Raw genomic sequence first — 14257 nt, forward strand, 5'->3', positions numbered from 1 at the left:
AAGGCTCAGAAGAAGCTGGAGGTCTAGAAGATCAAGGCTCAGATTCTCCTGTCCAAAGTGGAGATGAATCAGTAAGAGAAGTTCAGAATGAAGGTCAGGAAGCTGGAGAAGAAATCCAGATACAAGAAGAAGCTGTTGAGGAACAAGTAGAAGTTCCTTTGAGAAGAAGCACACGGGTAAGGAGGGATGCTTCCGAGTGGGCAAACACGAGAAACTGGGTAAACACGAAAGTGTACTACAATGCCCAGGCTGTGGAGCATCCTTCCCAAGCTGTGTGCTCATTTGCTGAGTTTCCGGAAGAGCACTACTCCTTTATGGTAAGCTTAGATGAAAGCTATGTGCCAAGAAGCTATGAAGAAGCAATGCTGATTCAAGAGTGGAGAGATTCAGTCAATGAAGCTGATGCCATGATTAGAAATGATACATGGTATGAGAGTGAGTTGCCTAAGGGGAAGAGAGCTGTGTCATGCAAGTTGATATTCACCATCAAGTATTTACCTAATGGGAAGATTGATAGGCGTAAGACAAGGCTGGTAGCAAGAGGTTTCACACAAACCTATGGAGATGATTATATTGATACTTTTGCACCTGTTGCAAAGCACCATACCATTAGGATTGTACTATCAGTTGCAACCAACCTTGGGTGGGATCTTTGGCAAATGGATGTGAAGAATGCTTTCTTCCAAGGAAAGCTAGAAGATGAAGTCTATATGCTACCACCTCCGGGTCTTGAAAGAATGGTGAAGCCGGGAAATGTTCTTAGACTGAAGAAAGCCATCTATGGATTGAAACAATCACCTAGAGCATGGTACAATAAACTAAGCACAACACTGAATGGTAGAGGCTTCAGGAAGTCCGAGCTTGATCACACCCTCTTTACCCTCAATACTCCCTCAGGCATCATTGTTTTGCTTTTGTATGTGGATGACATCATCATAACAGGCAGTGATAAGGAAGGAATCCGAGCCACCAAGGAGTTTCTGAAATCAATATTTGATATAAAGGATTTGGGAGAGATGAAGTACTTTCTTGAGATTGAGCTGTGCAGATCCAAGGAAAGGTTATTTATCTCTCAAAGGAAGTATGCATTGGATCTCTTGAAGGATGCTGGTGCGTATGGAGGAAGAACAGCCAAGATGCCCATGGAGGATGGGTACAAGGTTCCACGTGAGGGGAAGATTGAAGACAGCAAGTTGTTCCATGATCCAAAGCTGTATAGGAAGCTTGTGGGGAAGCTGATATACTTGACTATCACCAGGCCAGACATATGCTTTGCTGTGAACCAAGTAAGCCAGCATATGCAAGCTCCAAGAGAGCATCACTGGCGCATGGTGGAGAGAGTTCTCATGTACCTGAATGGAACTCAAGGACTTGGTATATGGATGGGCTGCAATAAGAGCACTGAAGTTGTGGGTTATTGTGATGCTGATTGGGCTGGAGATAGAGCAGATAGAAGGTCTACAACAGGCTATTGCACTTTCATTGTTGGAAACATGGTTACTTGGAAGAGTAAGAAGCAGAAGGTTGTATCATGCTCTAGTGCTGAAGCTGAGTATAGAGCTATGCTAAAGCTTACCAACGAGTTGGTATGGATCAAAGGAATTCTTAAGCACTTGGAGATTGAGCAAGCAACACCAATGACTATGCATTGTGACAATCAGGCGGCTATACACATTGCTACAAACTCAATGTTTCATGAGAGGACAAAACACATTGAAGTAGACTGCCACAAGGTGAGGCAGATGATAGTCTTGGGAGTGATCTTGCCATGTTATACAAGAAGTGAAGATCAGTTGGCAGATGTGTTCACCAAGGCAGCAAGGCAAAAAACTATGGAGTCCATTCACATCAGATTGGGACTCATAGATCTTGGGAAGAGAAGGAGTTGATCCCCTAAGTCATGAGGTCTTTACTCTTTTTCCCTCATCAAGGTTTTGTCTCAATGGGTTTTTCTTGGTGAGGTTTTTAATGAGGAAGATCTCATGGCTATCCAAGCTTAGACTTTCACAAAGCTAAGCTTGAGGGGGAGTGTTGAGATGAGATCAATATATAGGAAAACAAAGACATGAGGAGTTGAGTATGATGAAGAGGCCGTACATGGTGTAGTAATACCAGTTATCCGAGTAACTTACAAAGGGTAAACCAAAGTTACCCTAGTAATACTAGTATACTAGTTATACTAGTTACCCGAGTAACTTTGGAAGAAGAAGAGAAATCCTATTCCCTTAGCTAAGGCATCAGACCATTGCAAGGGAAGAGGAGGCGCGTGTGACAGGCTGGAGAAGAGCTGGATAAAGCAAAAGGAGCTTTATGCACAAGGAAGAAGCTCATTGGATGGTTTGAATTAAAGCAAACATTATCTCTTGTAATAGTGCATCTTTATGAAACTCTCATCATAGTATTGTCTCCTCTTATATATTGTAAACTCTGATCAGATTAAAAATTAAGAAGTTTAGGATTATCTCTCTAGACTCTCTCTCTCTTGTTCATAATGATTCTTAAATACTCTTAAACATGTTTACTACCTAATCTCTCTATAAATCTCTCATTAACCTTCTCTAATCTACATTAATCTCTCAATACCTACTCTATTCTCTAAAATCATATTTTCTTGGTCATGATAAACAAAAAGTGTGACTATATTTAAAAATACCTTTTAGCACCGTGTAGTAAATGTCAAATTTTTACTCATGGAAAAGGTATCTATCATTCACCTAATTATTTGAAAGAAAATAGACGTACAAATTTACCATTGAAATTGTAGCAAATATTTTAGAGCTTAGTATCTTTTTTTCTCCTTTTTACCCAGAAATTAAATCCTTTAATTATTTACTAATTAAATCCTCTATATATCATTCTCTGAATTTATATATCAAATATTTTTCCTTGCTACACAATTTTTTAGAACTTAAATTAGAAAATTTCTATTGAAGATTAAAACAAACTTTAGCACCAAGAAATGAATTGTCTTATAGTTTTGGAGTTTAGGAAAACGGTAATAATGGTCTTTCATAGTAGTTAATGATATATATCACGTTAACATAGCTTTTATTCTATTTAAAGTATCGGTTGCAAAGAAAAAACTAATTTCATCTTATTTGGGCGAACCCAATTTGTGGTTTTGTTTTTTTTAATATTTAATGTTTCTATCTATTGTTGTCAAAAAAATGTAAAAATATAATATTTTAAAAATTATTGTAGCTTCAAAATCGAAAAATATATAAATATTATTCACCAAGTTAGTAAAAGAAAATTTCCAAATGTATCGGATCCATCATAAATTTGAAGTTTTAATCCAAAATTCCAATTAAAATTGTTCTATGTCCAACGTATAGATGATTATATAAACAATCCAAAACTGTATACATATATAAAAAAAAATTGATCATATATAAATCTTAAATTTTGTCAATACCATATCTTTTATATTTTAACTGCATAATTTACCCTGCGTAAAACGCAAGTATTATCCTGGTATACAAAAAAAAACGTTTACACTGATCATATACTTTAAGTTTAAGGCCCATGGTGTCGAAAATTAAATTTCTTCCAAATCTGCACGTTTGAAGCTATTTCCATTAGCATGATAAGAAATATTTTTTTAAGATTATTTTTAATGACTTTCATTTTTTAAAAAAAAATCAGAATACGTATTTATAATATTAAAGCAGAATCCCTAATAAGATTATGCCATTGATTTTACACTAATGTTACAGTTTATGCCATTGAAGAATATTCTGAAATTCAAAAAACAAAGATTTGAAATCCAACAATAAGAATTTACTGAATACATTAAGGGCGAATCTCCGAAATAGCACATTTCTAAATTTATGTCACAAAAATAGTACTCAAAAACTAAAATGACCAAAATAGCATTTTATCTTTTGAAAAATTTAATTTTTTTTTATTTTTCAAAATTTGAAATCTTATCCTAAAACCCCGCTCCCCAACTCTAAACCCTAAAACCTAAATTCTAAACCCTAAACCATAAACCCTAAACTCTAACCCTAAATCCTAAACCCTAAACCCTAAATCCTAAACCCCACCCCTTAACTCTAAACACTAAACCCTAAACCCCACCCCTAAACCCTAGACCCTAAACACTAAACCCTAAAACCTAAATCCTAAACCCTAAATCCTAAAGTCCACCCCTTAACTCTAAACCTTAATATCTAAATTAATTTACCATTTGGGTATAAGTGTATATTTATCTTTTTTGATAAAACATTAAGTGCTATTTTGATCATTTTTATTCTTACATGCTATACTTATGACAAAAACTTTTTTAATGCTATCCTAGTCATTTTCTCATACATTAACTATCAAATATTATTCAGAAATAATTCACCTCTACCAAATCGTTAATCTACACTACCAATCGAACATTTGGGGCCTATTGGAAATGGAATTCGCGTGGAATCTGAAAATTTTTAAAGTTCAAAATGAACACAATTTTTCTCTCGGGAATGAACCAAAATAATCAGCATAAACCGTTTGTGTGTTTCATATTTTATTTGTGGTTCACAATTTGACACACATATTTAAACAGACGTATAGTAAACCAAATTGTTTAACATGAGGAAATGTAAGTATGGACCATTTTTCATAATTTATTTCAATAGTAAAGTTATATGTATTCATATTTTAAAAACCAACGTTCACCCAAAAATATAGTTGAATATAAGAATTAGCTAATAAGAGTTACAATAAATATGAAATTTTGATAATCGCATATTTAGACAAATTTATGTGTAGCATATTCATTTTTCAGATTCTTAAGGTATAGTTTATATGTGCCTTATTTAGTATATTTTAATTTAACATTTTCCCCCGAAACGTATTTCAAAAGTTTATTCGATTTGTTAGTTCTTTTATTATCATATTTTGTTGGATTCCGTTTCTTGATTAAACTAATAGTGAGAAATTTTATATTTACCACTTTCGGACTACTACTTTTCATATTTATCACCATTAAAAACACATTTTCAAAAATACATTTTCATTAAGTGACAATAGACTTTTATGTCATTGTTCTTTATATATATAATAAATAAATATTTAAATAAATAAAAACTCTAAAAAATAAAAAATAATTTTTCTAATTTTTTTCGAATTATAAAACTTCGAAATTCAAACCCTAAACCCTAAAACTCAACTCTAAATACTAAACCATCAATCCTAAACCTTTTTTTTTGAAATACGAATCCTAAACCCTAAACCATCAATCCTAAACACTATATTCTTTTGAAATACGAACCCTAAACCCCGAAACATCAACTCTAAACCCTAAGCTCTAAACCCTAAGCCCTAAACCTTTAACTCTAAACCCTAAAACATCTATTCTAAACCCTAAACCCTAAACTTCAACTCTAAACCCTAAACCATCAACACTAAACCCTAAACTATCAACACTAAACCCTAAACCCTAAAAAGTAAACTCTAACCCCTAAACCTTAAAACATCAACTCTAAACCCTAAAACATAAACTCTAAACCCTAAGCATTTAACTCTAAACCCTAAACTATAAACCCTAAACCCTAAACTTTTAACTCTAAACCCTAAACCCTAAACCCTAAACCCTAAAACCCTAAAGTTGATGTTTTAGGGTTTAGATTTGAAGGTTTAGGGTTTTAAGGTTTAGGGTTTATGTTTAGAGTTTAGAGTTGATGTTTTAGGGTTTAGATTTGAAGGTTTTAGGGTTTAGGGTTCGAATTTCTAAAAAATATAGGGTTTAGGGTTTACTTTTAGGGTTTACGTTTAGGGTTTAGAATTAATGTTTTAGGGTTTAGATTTGAAGGTTTAGGTTTAGGGTTTAGAGTTGATGTTTCGGGGTTTAGGGTTTAGAGCTGATGTTTCATGGTTTAGGGTTAGAATTGATGATTTAGGGTTTAGAGTTAATGTTTTAAATTTAGATTTAGGGTTTAGGGTTTACGTTTAGGGTTTAGAGTTGATGTTTTAGGGTTTAGATTTGAAGGTTTAGGGTTTTAAGGTTTAGGGTTTATGTTTAGAGTTTAGAGTTGATGTTTTAGGGTTTAGATTTGAAGGTTTTAGGGTTTAGGGTTCGAATTTCTAAAAAATATAGGGTTTAGGGTTTACTTTTAGGGTTTACGTTTAGGGTTTAGAATTAATGTTTTAGGGTTTAGATTTGAAGGTTTAGGTTTAGGGTTTAGAGTTGATGTTTCGCGGTTTAGGGTTTAGAGCTGATGTTTCATGGTTTAGGGTTAGAATTGATGATTTAGGGTTTAGAGTTGATGTTTTAAATTTAGATTTAGGGTTTAGGGTTTACGTTTAGGGTTTAGAGTTGATCTTTTAGGGTTTAGATTTGAAGGTTTAGGGTTTAGAGTTGATGTTTCGGGGTTTAGGTTTAGAGTTTATGTTTCATGGTTTAGGGTTTAGAGTTGATGTAAAGATGAAAAGTGGTACTTTGAAAATAGTATTTCTAGCAAGGAGAAATTTTATTTTTACCAATTTCAAGGTACCACTTTTCAAAAATATCTTAGGGAAATTGCCAAAAATACCATTTTGAAAGTACCACTTTTCATGTTTACACAATATCAATTCTAAACCCTAAATCATCAACTCTAAACCCTAAACTATGAAACATCAACTCTAAACCCTAAACCCTGAAACATCAACTCTAACCCTAAACCCTAAACCGTAAACCTTCAAATCTAAACCCTAAAACATCAACTCTAAACCTTAAACGTAAACCCTAAACCCTAAATCTGAACTTAAAACGTCAACTTTAAACCCTATATCATCAACTCTAAACCCTAAACCATGAAACATAAACTCTAAACCCTAAACCCCGAAACATCAACTCTAAACCCTAAACTATAAACTTTCAAATCTAAACCCTAAAACATCAACTCTAAACCGTAAAACCCTAAACATTCAAATCTAAACCCTAAAACATCAACTCTAAACCCTAGACGTAAAACCTATAACCCTAAACCTTCAAATCTAAACCCTAAAACATCAAGTTTTAGTGTTTAGGGTTTATGATTTAGGATTTAGGGTTTAGGGTTTAGAGTTGAAGGTTTAGGGTTTAGAGTTGATGTTTTAGGGTTTAGGGTTAATTTTTTAAGGTTTAGGGTTTAGAGTTTACTTTTAGGGTTTAGTGTTGATAGTTTAGGGTTTAGTGTTGATGGTTTAGGGTTTAGAGTTGAAGTTTAGGGTTCAGGGTTTAGAGTTGATGTTTTAGGGTTTAGAGTTGAAGGTTTAGGGTTTAGGGCTTAGAGTTGATGTCTCGGGGTGTAGGGTTTAGAGTTCATGTTTCAGGGTTTAGGGTTTAGGGCTTAGAGTTGATGTCTCGGGGTTTAGGGTTTAGAGTTCATGTTTCAGGGTTTAGGGTTCATGTTTAAAAAAAAAAGGGTTTAGGATTGATGGTTTAGGGTTTAGAGTTGAGTTTTAGGGTTTAGGGTTTAAATTTCGAAATAGTATAATTCGAGAAAAAGTAAAAAAATTATTTTTTATTTTTTTGGATTTTTTTATTTATTATATATAAAAAGAACAAGGGCATAAGAGTCTTTTACCGTTTAGTGAACAAGGTATTTTTGAAAATGTCCTTTTAGTGGTGGTAAAAATGAAAAGTGGTAGCATGAAAGTGGTAAACATGTAATTTACCCAATATCTTATTCATAAAGTAGCAAAAAACTCTTATGCCCTCGTTCTTTATATATTTTAAATAAATATTTAAATAAATCAAAATCAAAAAATTTAAAAAATATTTTTTTTTTAATTTTTCTTGAATTACACTTTTTCGAAATTCAAACCCTAAACCCTAAAACTCAACTCTAAACCCAGAACCATTAATCCTAATCCCTATTTTTTTTTAAATACGAACCCTAAACCATCAATGCTAAACCCTATTTTCTTAAATACGAACACTAAACCCTAAATCATCAATCCAAAACCCTTTTTTTTTAATACGAACCCTAAACCCCGAAACATCAACTCTAAACCCTAAACCCCGAAACATCAACTCTAAACCCTAAACCCTAAACCTTCAACTCTAAACCTTCAACTCTAAACCCCAAAACATCAACTCTAAACTATCAACACTAAACCTTAAACCCTAAAAAGTAAACTCTAAACCCTAAAAATTAACCCTAAACCCAGAAACATCAACTCTAAACCCTAAGCCCTAAACCTTCAACTCTAAACCCTAAACCCTACACGTAAACCCTAAACCCTAAAACCTTAGAGTTGATGTTTTCGGGTTTAGATTTGAAAATTTAGGATTTTAGGGTTTAGGGTTTATGTTTAGAGTTTAGAGTTGATGTTTAGGGTTTAGATATGAAGGTTTAGGGTTTTAGGGTTTAGTAATAGAATTTCAGAAACATATAGGGTTTAGGGTTTACGTTTAGTGTTTAGAGTTAATGTTTTAGGGTTTAGATTTGAAGGTTTAGGGTTTAGGGCTTAGAGTTGATGTTTCGGGGTTTAGGATTTAGTGTCGATGTTTCATGGTTTAGGGTTTAGAGTTGATAATTTAGTGTTTAGACTTGATGTTTTAAGTTTAGATTTAGGGTTTAGGGTTTAGGGTTTACGTTTAAGGTTTAGAGTTGATGTTTTAGGGTTAAGAGTTGAAGGTTTAGGGTTTGGAGTTGATGTTTCAGGGTTTAGGGTTTAGAGTTGATGTTTCATGGTTTTGGGTTTAGAGTTGATGATTTAGGGTTTATAGTTGATGTTTTAAGTTTAGATTAGTTAATCATATGTTTTTTTTTTGTGAAAGCTAATCAAAGGGTTATAAATGTCTTTTACCCTTCATTAAAGATGAGAGTAAAAGTGATTGGTGTAAATATGAAAAGTTGTACTTTGAAAATGGTATTTTTGGCAATTTCCCATATTTTATAGGCAAATGACCAAAAATACAATTTTCAAAGTACCACTTTTCATGTTTACAATAACCACTTTTACCTCATCTTTAATGAAGGATAAAAGACATTTATAACTTTTTCAGTAACTTTGACAAAAAACATATGGTTAACTAATCTAAAGTTAAAACATTAACTCTAAACATTAAATCATCAACTCTAAACCCTAAACCAAGAAAGATCAACTCTAAAACCTAAACCCTGAAACATCAACTCTAAACCCTAAACGTAAACCCTAAACCCTAAATCTAAACTTAAAACATCAACTTTAAACCCTAAATCATCAACTCTAAACCCTGAACCATGAAACATCAACTCTAAACCTTGAACCCCGAAACATCAACTCTAAACCCTAAACCCTAGGGTTTAGGGTTTAGGGTTTAGAGTTGATGTTTTAGGGTTTATGGTTAATTTTTTAGGGTTTAGGGTTTAGAGTTTACTTTTTAGGGTTTAGGGTTTAGTGTTGATAGTTTAGGGTTTAGTGTTGATGGTTTAGGGTTTAGAGTTGAAGTTTAGGGTTTAGGGTTTAGAGTTGATGTTTCGGGGTTTAGGGTTTAAAATTGAAGATTTAGGGTTTAGAGTTGATGTTTCGGGGTTTAGGGTTTAAAATTGAAGGTTTAGGGTTTAGAGTTGATGTTTCGGGGTTTAGGGTTTAGAGTTGATGTTTCGGGGTTTAGGGTTCGTACTTCAATAAAAAAAAGGTTTAGGATTGATGGTTTAGGGTTTAGGGTTCGTATTTAAAAAAAAATGTTTAGGATTAATGTTTAGGGTTTAGAGTTGAGTTTTAGGGTTTAGGGTTTAAATTTCGAAATAGTATAATTCGAAAAAAATTGAAGAAATTATTTTTTATTTTTTTAGATTTTTATTTATTTAAATATTTATTTTTATAAAGAACAAGAGCATAAGAGTTTTTTGGCACATAATTAAGAAGATATTTTTGAAAAAGTCCTTAGTGATGGTAAAAATGAAAAATGGTAGCATGAAAGTGGTAAATAATTAGTATCTAATTATATGAAATCTAAACAAAATAAACTCGACAAAAGCTCAAACAAATATCCCTATAAACTAGCAACTTTCTAAAGTATACGAAAGTAATATATTATTATTCATACAAAATCAACCATATTTTATTGTTTCCAAATCTATGGAAATTAACTATACATAACAAATACAAAAATATAAATTAACAAAGAGTTCTCTTAGATATTTTTAAAAATGATGCCTATTGCTAAATACGGGAATGATATTTAAAGATTTGTATTTTTTTTAGGACGAGATAATATAATGATACTTATAAAATGTTATATTAAGATCTGATTATATGATGACTGAATAAATTAGAAAATAATCCTTAATTAGTAAAATAAATAGTTGTTAAATTTGTAGTTAACCAATATTTCAATTATTTATTTAGTTGAACTTATTACTTTTTATGTTTTGTTTGGGTAATTTGATCAAACATGCATCTTATTTACAAAGTACAAAACAAAAGAAACATACTAGCCCATTCTATTACAATTAATTAAATATAAAATGGGTTTTAAATAAAATTTAATCTAAAATTTATATTTATAAAATAAAATAAATCAAAAATCAAAATCTAGTATACATATATAATTCATCATAAAACACGTCCAAAATAGTGTTACTAGTGTATATATATAATTTTGATTGTTGAAATTTGAAGTCAACAATATTATTTCTAAGAAATTTTCAACCATAGTAGTTAGGTTCTTATAAGGTACAGAAAATCAACTCATTTTCGTCGTTTTTTTTGTGTACTAATCAACTCATTTTCAAAACGTCATTTTCTACCTATATATAATAGTTGGTGTAGGAATGACTTTTTTTTTTTTATTTTAGGAATGACTTTAACAAGTAATGTTTGTAAAACTGGTTTATGAAGAAGTATACGAAAAAAGATATAGAAAATGGTTTCTTCCGAGAATAATTTCTCACCAGAATTTCTTCGTTTGGTAGTAATTTTCGTTGGCAATCAGATTAAATGATCAATTCAAAACTTCTTACGTTCACACGCATGTGTATATTTTACTAGGGCAAACCCGCCCGTCCGGACGAGTCAATAAACTAATAGTGTAATATGTTTTAAGAAAAATGTTTAAATTTTTCAAAAATTTATGTTTATATAACACCAACAAAATTTACTTAATCCAATTTTCTTAACTAATTGATTTAGTTAATGGATTTTTTAAATTTTGAACCGAAGCTTTTTCAAAGAAAAAAAAATTGGCACATAAGCATTCTCCGTTTTTATGAAACTGTAATGACCTGGTTTGCTTAACCAATTGGTTTAGTTAATGAATTAGTTAACATTTAAACCAAAGCATTTATCTGGTTTTTTAACTGTGTGTATATATGTATGCCTACATATCTAATTATTTATCTTTTGGTCAAAAACATACTTAATTATTTAGACCTTTTTCTAGGGAGAAATTTTAATTATACCACAAGTTTAATACCAATTTTCAAATTTACCACTAATGAATGACTATTTTCAAAAATAACCTAAATTTGTGATAAATAACAACACTAAGTTAAGTTTTCTAAATATTTATAAAACATTTATAAACCCAAACCAGACCCTTAAATATTAAACTCTAAACAATAATCACCAAATACTAAACCCAAATGTTATTATATTTTGATTGATAGTATTTTTGAAAATGAGTACTCAACTTGTGGTATTTTAGACAATTTCTCTTTTTCTATAGAAATAACATAGCAATTAGTGATTTAATGAAAAAAAAAATCATAGTGATTAGTGTAAGGCTATTGTATGTCTTTCTTTGAAAATGCATGGTACCTATCACATTCTATCTTCCTATTCGTATTGGTTTAGACTATGTATATATAAGTTTCTAACTGACTCTTTCTATTATAACTAAATTAGAATGAAAATTAAAATTTTCAAAAGTAAAATATATATATAAATAGAATTAACCATATAATCTATTCAAAATAATAAAATGAAAATAGTGGAAGTTCGTGTTGTATTCAATTGAGGGCAAAATATACATTTCTAAATGTTAACTAAAATTTAAATAGTTTCTGCTTGGCAAAATATATAAACTGTTAATATTATCTTTAAAAAAAAATATGTCCAGTAAAAGAAAGGACGGAACGTACAAAGCCTCTGCAGCTACAAAGATTGCAAAGCAACATTTAACATCATATACAAAAGTTAAATCAACTGATCAAGACAGGAACGGTAACAGCCATAGCGTCTGAAGCACATACTCTCTGGTGTACCTGAAAGGACGGAACGTACAGAGCCTCTGCATCAGTCGGTCTGTTGCATGGATCCCAGAGCAGAGCCACTGAAAGATCATGTAAAAGGCAAAAGATTAGTGTCCGAGAATAAATGAACCTGATGGAGTACCACATAAACTGATACTAACCAACTTTTAATGTGTATACATAGGACTGTAGAAGTACTTCAGGTGCCGATTACCTTCATAACAAAGCTTTTAGAGCCAGTAAGGCAGCAATGGTGTGTCAACTAATCGACATATGGGTAACTGAAGTACATATATACACATGTATTGATATTCTAAAAGAGACATTGCAACACAAAAAGGGAATCAAATCTTTACCGGCGTATAACAACATACTCTATAAATGTGAACCCTGATTAACCACACCTGCCAGTCCAAAATCAGCAATGTTAATGATGAGTTTAGAGCAACAGATCTTTTACAACAACCAACACAGCATAAACATATATTATTGACAAACAACTAAACCATGATTGTAAGAGAGACATAGTGGCTTAAATAAATATTGAAGCTTTGTATCGATTGACACCTCAAGGCTACCAATCAACTGGCTTAAGATCGGTTGGAGACAACCACACTGATACATTTAAGAATCATCTTCAACAATATAATATCCCACTTACACTTCTATATTAAGTTCAGCTTAATCCTGCTTGCTTCTCTTGGATCCAACAATCTCTCCTGAAACCTGATCACAAACACCAAATTAACATCTCAAGAGAATATCTTGCACTAAACTATAGCTCATATTGTTATACATACGGTTCATGAATCCATAAAGAAGAACACTTTCTTATAGTCAGAGGCAAGAGAGAGAGATTGTGAAACTAAAAAAACCTTTGAACGTTGTAGGAGACAACAACGCTGGAGACTCCAGCTGGGATCAACTTTCAAACTTTCTCTTCCTGAAGTTTGGTTTCATTGTCTGAAACCGATCTAAATGTATCAGCGTGGTTGATAACCGTTGGTTTCAGTCTTTGATCTTATCAGCCTCTGGAAACAAATAATGGTGATATTCTTTGTTTCAGGGAAGAGAATATCTTTCCAAGTGATACATCTAAATCTGTTCAAATCAGCAAGTAGAACAGATGAGTAATCCATTATGAATGATGATTATCAGGATGAGTTTCACCGGAAACCTGCTAATAATAAATAAGGTTCACCGGAAATAATAAGTTAGGATCTGGAAAGAATACTTACAATAAAACGTCCACCATCAGCATATCAAGCCACATGAGCGCTTGACATTCCTGGCCTCCCAGAATCGCAGGAGAACACTTGCCGGACTTCAGATCGAAAAACAACCTCTGAGTTAGCCATTAAGCAGTGAATCTTTAGAACAATATAAGAGAGTCGAGTAGAAGAGTGAGGAAGAGATTGTGATTTCCAGAAGAAAAATACTGACCTATTTATACCCGACCTCTCAATTGATGGGATTAATCACAGATCCGTTTCATGACAGTTGAGGAAGTTCTACCGTCATCGTCGCCGAATAAGGGAGAGAAGGGATGAACATATTTGATTTTTTTTACAAAAACAATATTAGGGTTAGCACAGACTATAGTTGACTGGGCCGAATCGCTCCCTTAACCTAAGCCCAATAGGATTGTACGTACACATAACGAAGAAACAGCCCAAACGACAAACGGCAACAAACGAATAAGCGTTGCGTTCTGTTCGTGATACACGTGTCGTCTCTGCAGCGAACGACTTAATGACCTGTCATCCGACGTGTTTTCACCTGGAAAGAAAGAACTGTACTTTATATAATTAGATACGTGAATCAATGTATACTTTTATACGTGCATCGATGGGACTCTATATCGGTTTATAATATTAACTAAGATCCTAATTGGTTTAAGACGTCAAGCAAAACTTTAGAAGTCAACTGTGCTCTCTCCTCTCCCCTCTCCCCTCTCTCTCTTGAAGGCAAAACCCTAGATCTAAGCTAGGCGGCCGGCGGTTGTGCTTCACCGTCGGCTCCGCCCCCATTTCCCTTACTCTTCTTCTTCTCACCTCAAACATCTCTGTCTCTCTCTTATGATATGCTCGTTCTTCTGAGGCGTGGCCAGTCTTGGAATCGCG

At 32.6% G+C, this 14257-nt stretch overlaps 1 long non-coding RNA gene across 5 annotated transcripts; it reads right to left on the reverse strand.

Moving 5' to 3' along the window:
- Positions 1-11958: 11958 nt before the first annotated feature.
- LOC106451723 lies at positions 11959-13739 on the reverse strand. 5 transcript variants are annotated; one of them, XR_007319383.1, is made up of 7 exons: positions 13578-13739; positions 13373-13458; positions 13010-13235; positions 12796-12860; positions 12491-12538; positions 12296-12415; positions 11959-12214 (listed from the first exon to the last, which is right to left on the reverse strand). It is a non-coding gene; the product is annotated as an uncharacterized LOC106451723 (long non-coding RNA). The 5 variants fall into 5 exon arrangements; XR_001289636.3 differs by having other exon boundaries at positions 12296-12348; positions 13373-13479; positions 13578-13738; XR_007319382.1 differs by having other exon boundaries at positions 13373-13479; positions 13578-13738.
- Between the last annotated feature and the right edge of the window lie 518 nt (positions 13740-14257).

The sequence above is a fragment of the Brassica napus genome, chromosome C2 (assembly GCF_020379485.1).
Source record: "Brassica napus cultivar Da-Ae chromosome C2, Da-Ae, whole genome shotgun sequence".
Taxonomy (NCBI): Eukaryota; Viridiplantae; Streptophyta; class Magnoliopsida; order Brassicales; family Brassicaceae; genus Brassica; species Brassica napus.